This window comes from Oncorhynchus mykiss, chromosome 13, assembly GCF_013265735.2.
Source record: "Oncorhynchus mykiss isolate Arlee chromosome 13, USDA_OmykA_1.1, whole genome shotgun sequence".
NCBI lineage: Eukaryota > Metazoa > Chordata > Actinopteri > Salmoniformes > Salmonidae > Oncorhynchus > Oncorhynchus mykiss.
The window spans coordinates 27,718,190-27,724,897 of record NC_048577.1 but is presented as its reverse complement, the minus strand read 5'-3'; the positions used below and the strand labels follow the sequence as shown (position 1 = coordinate 27,724,897).

Genomic DNA, 6,708 nt, shown 5'->3' with positions numbered 1-6,708 from the left:
AGCTAAAAAGCGACTGCCCCTAAAAACCAACAACTCCCTTTGAAAACGGGCGATGTGGCATCAGAAACATTTATTATCGTGTAAAAATGTACTACAAAGTGTAGCTAAATATAATAACTTTGGTCATACCCCCTCAGCACATCACGTCGAATTATGGGCGATATCAGGTCTGTGTGTTGTGGCTGCTATTTCGCCCCAAAATAGTCATCCCAAATTGGGCTGTGTATAACTATGGAAAGGTCTCTCTCTCTAAAGGTTCCTGGAGTATGTTGTAGGGGTTCTTCATATTGAAACTGTGGGGGAACCGCTAAAAGTTATTTGAATAACCTTTTGTGGGAACCACAATAATTTATTTGAAGAACCCCTTATCATGGTTCCTCTAAGATCCTTCTAGGGATAATTTTTTTAACTCCCTGTCCACCCTCCCTCCATTATAAAAACGTATTTTAATAATAACAAAATTGATTTAAATAATTCATTCTTTAATTAATGGCACCACAAATGTGAATTAAAATATTTACCAAACAAAACACTACAAAATTGCAACATTTCTGCAGACATGTCAGGCCATAATAAATAATACATTTACTTTGTATAGTGCTTTTCATGACATTTTAAAAATATAAAATAATGGTGTACAATAAAAACAACATACATTGAAAATGAATCATAGGTAAACTAACAACATCGTAGACTTGATGCTAAATGCAAATTTTTCAGCTTTAGTGTGTATAACGTATCCACTTAGTTATGTTAGGAAGTTTGCCATCTTTATGCCTGGCCCTGGTAACTTCACCCCAAATTCTCTTCTCCCCAGAACACAGTAACTTTAAGAACAAAAGTGTTTTTCTGACATTTTTGGGAAATTTAAGGGAAAATAAAAAATACAGCCCTAGCAGAGCCCCATGGGGACGTCCTCGAGGGTGTGAATGTTCTCCCCATCAAAGGCCAGCGGGATTTCACTCTCCTGGTGAAATGGATTTCCGCCGATGTCCAGTAAAGGAGTGAAGAGCGGTGAAATCTGTGTCAACAAAAGTAAGAAAAGATTAATACACATACAATTAACAAAGAACATAACAAATGTTCAGCTGTAGTTTTATATAAGCATGCACACCTATGTTTATGAAGAATCATATGATTGGTGCACAGGCATACCTTGTCACGGACATAAAGGCCACTCGGGTCCTCATTGAAGAGGTAGGGAAAGAGCAGAATCGCTGCTGTTGTCTCCAGTCCTAGTAAAGTAAAGCAATGATTTTACTACACTTGCTAATTTTATTACAAAATACATTAGAGAAAGGGAAGGAACAAGAGCAAATCCCTCTTCTGTATTGTCCTTCGGGGACTGTCAAAATAGTAGGATGATGGCCTCACCCCTGCCTCTCTACCTCTGATAGTCCTTGAATAGTTGTTTTGTCTATATCCATTCCATGGACTTGATTAATTTCTGAGAAGATCTGAAAATATAATTTGTATGCTAATAGATTTCAGTTTGTGGCAATACTGTGTTTGGATTCTGAATGTCATTTATACACAAGAGGTAGTCTAGACTGTATTAATACCATTATGCATTTGAATCCCATCTACAGCTTCCATCTAATATACTAATTTCCCTCCACAAGGGGGCGGACATGTAACGTTTCCAAAAATGGGATAGTATTGTACATGTAACGTTTCCAAAATGGGATAGTATTCTCCATGTAACGTTTCCAAAATGGGATAGTATTGTCCATGTAACGTTTCAAAATGGGATAGCATTGTCCATGTAACATTTCCAAAATGGGACAGTATTGTGCGTGTAACGTTTCAAAATGGGATAGTATTGTCCATGTAACGTTTCAAAATGGGATAGTATTGTCCATGTAACGTTTCAAAATGGGATAGTATTGTACATGTAACGTTTCCAAAATGGGACAGTATTGTGCGTGTAACGTTTCAAAATGGGATAGTATTGTCCATGTAACGTTTCAAAATGGGATAGTATTGTCCATGTAACGTTTCAAAATGGGATAGTATTGTACATGTAACGTTTCCAAAATGGGATAGTATTGTCCATGTAACGTTTCCAAAATGGGACAGTATTGTCCATGTAACGTTATGTGCCCTTGTGAGTTAATAGTATTGCATGCTGTAGCATTCTATATAAAGAGGAATACCTCCATTGACGATTCATTTTGTTGTAACATCTCGTCTGGACAGGTCACTGTCCTTAGTTAGTTAGTTAGTTCATTACTACAAAAGTGAGAACTACTCTAGATTGGGAACTTACATTAATGAGCCATGTTGGCTTTATGGAAACGATATACAATATATGGGAAAGAATATAGTTGAGGGAAATAATCCAAACCTAGTTGTGCCTAGTTAGGACATAACGTTATCCAGCTAGATAACGGTACTGTACTGTAGCTCATACAACGCCAACGGTCAAACCCGGCTTTCTAATATTTACGGTAATTAACTATAGTAACGTTATGGAAGATATTCACAGAAAAACATAATTGTCTTCGTTATTCATTATTAGTATGTTATATTATTATATAAATTATTTTGAGACATATTCAGAGCCAAACATCAACACAACTTAACCTTTTTAACTTGTTGTCGCATCCAAACTTGTCACCATCGTTTTCAGATGTAATTGCGAAGTTCCCGGAAGAAGTCCAGCAACAACGGAGGTTCCTCGATGAACCCACCTTCTAACAAGTTCTTTGAAGAACCTTTTGGAGCTGTTTTTCATTGACCAAGAATCCTACGGTTCTTAGGGGATCTGAGAACAACTCCAGTTGAACCCTTCCTTTTTAGAGTTGTCGTCGGCTCTATTTACGCTCAGATACAAAACATGATGATTAGCATCAACGATCAAGTCAGCTGCTGCTGCTTCAATACAGTATGAGGTGAGACAGTGAACTGATGTTGAACAGGGCAGTCAGCTGCTGTTGCTCCAATACAGCATGAGGTGAGACAGTGAACTGACGTTGAACTGGGCAGTCAGCTGCTGCTGCTCCAATACAGTATGAGGTGAGACGGTGAACTGACGTTGAACTGGGCAGTCAGCTGCTGTTGCTCCAATACAGCATGAGGTGAGACGGTGAACTGACGTTGAACCGGGCAGTCAGCTGCTGCTGCTCCAATACAGTATGAGGTGAGACGGTGAACTGACGTTGAACCGGGCAGTCAGCTGCTGCTGCTCCAATACAGTATGAGGTGAGACGGTGAACTGACGTTGAACCGGGCAGTCAGCTGCTGCTGCTCCAATACAGTATGAGGTGAGACGGTGAACTGACGTTGAACCGGGCAGTCAGCTGCTGCTGCTCCAGTACAGTATGAGGTGAGACGAGAACTGACGTTGAATCATAATGATTAAGTTAATTAGTGAAACTGTTAAAAAAATAGTATATGGCATATTAAATATACTATTTACTATTTATCGAAGATGCTGTTGGCTGGGGTAAAAATTACTCCAAAGGATTTGAATTTGTTAATAGTCCATAATGATACAGAAACACTAATCCATGATTTAGATTTATTAAGAACAAGTTGATTGACAAAGTCATGAAGAATTTAATAAACAACGTTTTCGCTATGATAAAAGATATGCCTCTGGGGTCAAAATGATCCATGTCAGAAGTATGGTTCAATGCAAATATGTAGTGGGTGTAAAGTTTGTTTTAAATTCTCACTCATTAAACACGAATCAATCAACACATGCTTCTCTTTGAACGACTCAATATAATATTAAACTTTTATGAAATAAATGAAAATCAACTTTTGGTTCCTCAACTGCGTTACCCACTCCAGTCAGCAGCAATATAACATCTTATTGTGAATTGATTCTCAATTGTGATACGTTTCTAGAAACATAAATCGCTGTACTTTCATATCACAGCAAAATCATTTCACACAATACTTTCATATCACATCAAAATAGGTAACCAGTCACGACGCCCCAAACGTTAAACCAAAGTGGTTTCCCGTCATTTCTCCTTCCTTCAGGCTTCTTTTTCTTCTTTGGACTTTATATGGCGGTTGGCAACCAACTTTAAGGTGCATTACCACCATCAACTGGACTGGAGTGTGGACCTTAGTTCATATTTTAATCACCTGCTTGGGTATATACCAAAACAGTCGTGAAGAGGGCACAACAAAACCTTTTTCCCCCTCAGGAGACTGAAAAGATTTGGCATTAGTCCTCAGATCCTCAAAAGGTAATAGAGCTGCACCATCGAGAGCATCCTGACCGGTTGCATCACCGCCTGGTATGGCAACTGCTCGGCATCTGACCGTAAGGCGCTACAGAAGGTAGTGCGAACGGCCCAGTACATCACTGTGGCCAAGCTTCCTGCCATCCAGTACCAAAATAATAGACGTTGTCAGAGGAAAGCCCACAAAACTGTCAGACTCCAGTCACCCAGTCATAGTCATAGACTGTTTTCTCTGCTAACACACGGCAAGCGGTAGCGGAGCGCCAAGTCTAGGACCAAAAGTCTCCTCAACAGCTTCTAACCCGAAGCCATAAGACTGCTGAACAATTCATAAAATCGCCACCGGACAATTTACATTGACCCGCCCCACTCCCCTCCCTTTTGTGCACTGCTGCTACTTGCTGGTTGTTACCTATGCATAGTCACTACGCCCCCACCTTCATGTACAGATTACCTCAACTAGCCTGTACCCCCAAACACTGACTCGGTACCGGTGCCCCCTGTATATAGCCTCCACACTGACTCGGTACCGGTGCCCCCTGTATATAGCCTCCACACTAACTCGGTACCGGTGCCCCCTGTATATAGCCTCCACACTGATTCGGTACCGGTGCCCCCTGTATATAGCCTCCACACTGATTCGGTACCGGTGCCCCCTCTATATAGCCTCTTTATTGTTATTCTCATTGTGTTACTTTTCTTTTAGACAACTTGGTAAATATTTTCTTCTTCTTGAACTGCACTGTTGGTTAGGGGCTTGTAAGTAAAGCATTTCCCGGTAAAGTCTAAGTTGGTGTCTTGACGAATTTGTTAAAAACGGGTTGTCATAAAACACTATATATCCTTTTTTCGAATTTTGCTGACACCCCTCCCCAGAGGTGTCTCATTATCATTGGGATTCATTGCTGATTCCTACCTGTAGCTCACTATGAGGTGTCTAGTGATACAGGTTAAGGGCCCTGTTGGAGATTGGTGGTTGGTAGTGGAGTCGAGGGAAGAAGCAGGGTTGGACACGGCCATGTTATTATCCCACACACAGTCTCTGTGGTTCATATGAACCCCATTCCTGGGAATTAGATTTGATTACATATGTCTGTTACCACAGAAGGGTTCCGTCTGTCCCATTCCCAACTAGGTTACGAGGAGCTTTGTCGTTTGACCGCGAACCCATAACGGATCCAGGCAATGTGGCAGTGACCGCTGAGATCCTGATTGAAAACAGCAGAGGTGTATTTGGAGGCAAAGTTGGTCAGGATAATATCTATGAGGGTGCCCATGTTTACGGATTTAGGGTTGTACCTGGTGGGTTCCTTGACAATTTGTGTGAGATTGAGGGCATCTAGCTTGGATTGTAGGATGGCCGAGGTGTTAAGCATATCCCAGTTTAGGTCACCGAACAGAACGAACTCTGAAGATAGATAGGGGGGGGGGGAGCAATCGATTCACATATGGTGTCATGGGCACAGCTGGGAGCTGAGGGGGGTCGGTAACAGGCGGCAACAGTGAGAGACTTATTTCTGGAGAGATTCATTTTCAAAATTAGAAGCTCGAATTGTTTGGGCATGGACCTGGAAAGTATGATAGAACTTTGCAGGCCATCTCTGCAGTAGATTGCAACTCCTCCCCCTTTGTCAGTTCTATCTTGACAGATAATGTTGTAGTTGGGGATGGAAATTTCAGAATTTTTGGAGTCTTTCCAAAGCCAGGATTCAGACACGGCAAGGACATGAAGGTAGGCGGAGTGTGCTAAAGCAGCGAGTAAAACAAACTTAGGGAGGAGGCTTCTGATGTTAACATGCATGAAACCAAGGATTTTATGGTTACAGAAGTGAACAAATGAGAGTGCCTGGGGACACACAGGTCCTGGGTTAACCTCTCTTGGGTACGTGAGATGTTAGCGTCCCACCTCTTCAACAGCCAGTGAAACTGCTGGGCGCCAAATTCAAATACCGAAATACTCATTATAAAAATTCAGAAAACATACACTGCTCAAAAAAATGAAGGGAACACTAAAATAACACATCCTAGATCTGAATGAATGAAATATTCTTATTAAATACTTTTTTCTTTACATAGTTGAATGACCTGACAACAAAATCACACAAAAATTATCAATGGAAATCAAATTTATCAACCCATGGAGGTCTGGATTTGGAGTCACACTCAAAATTAAAGTGGAAAACCACACTACAGGCCGATGCAACTTTGATGTAATGTCCTTAAAACAAGTCAAAATGAGGCTCAGTAGTGTGCGTGGCCTCCATGTGCCTGTATGACCTCCCTACAACGCCTGGGCATGCTCCTGATGAGGTGGCGGATGGTCTCCTGAGGGATCTCCTCCCAGACCTGGACTAAAGCATCCGCCAACTCCTGGACAGTCTGTGGTGCAACGTGGCGTTAGTGGCTGGAGCGAGACATGATGTCCCAGATGTGCTCAATTGGATTCAGGTCTGGGGAACGGGCGGGCCAGTCCATTGCATCAATGCCTTCCAATTGCAGGAACTGC

At 41.6% G+C, this 6,708-nt stretch overlaps 1 long non-coding RNA gene across 1 annotated transcript; it reads right to left on the bottom strand.

Annotated features, from left to right (window-relative positions):
- Positions 1–480: 480 nt before the first annotated feature.
- LOC118938453 lies at positions 481–2,718 on the bottom strand. Its single transcript, XR_005035731.1, has 3 exons — positions 2,587–2,718; positions 1,156–1,235; positions 481–1,021 (listed from the first exon to the last, which is right to left on the bottom strand). It is a non-coding gene; the product is annotated as an uncharacterized LOC118938453 (long non-coding RNA).
- Positions 2,719–6,708: the final 3,990 nt, after the last annotated feature.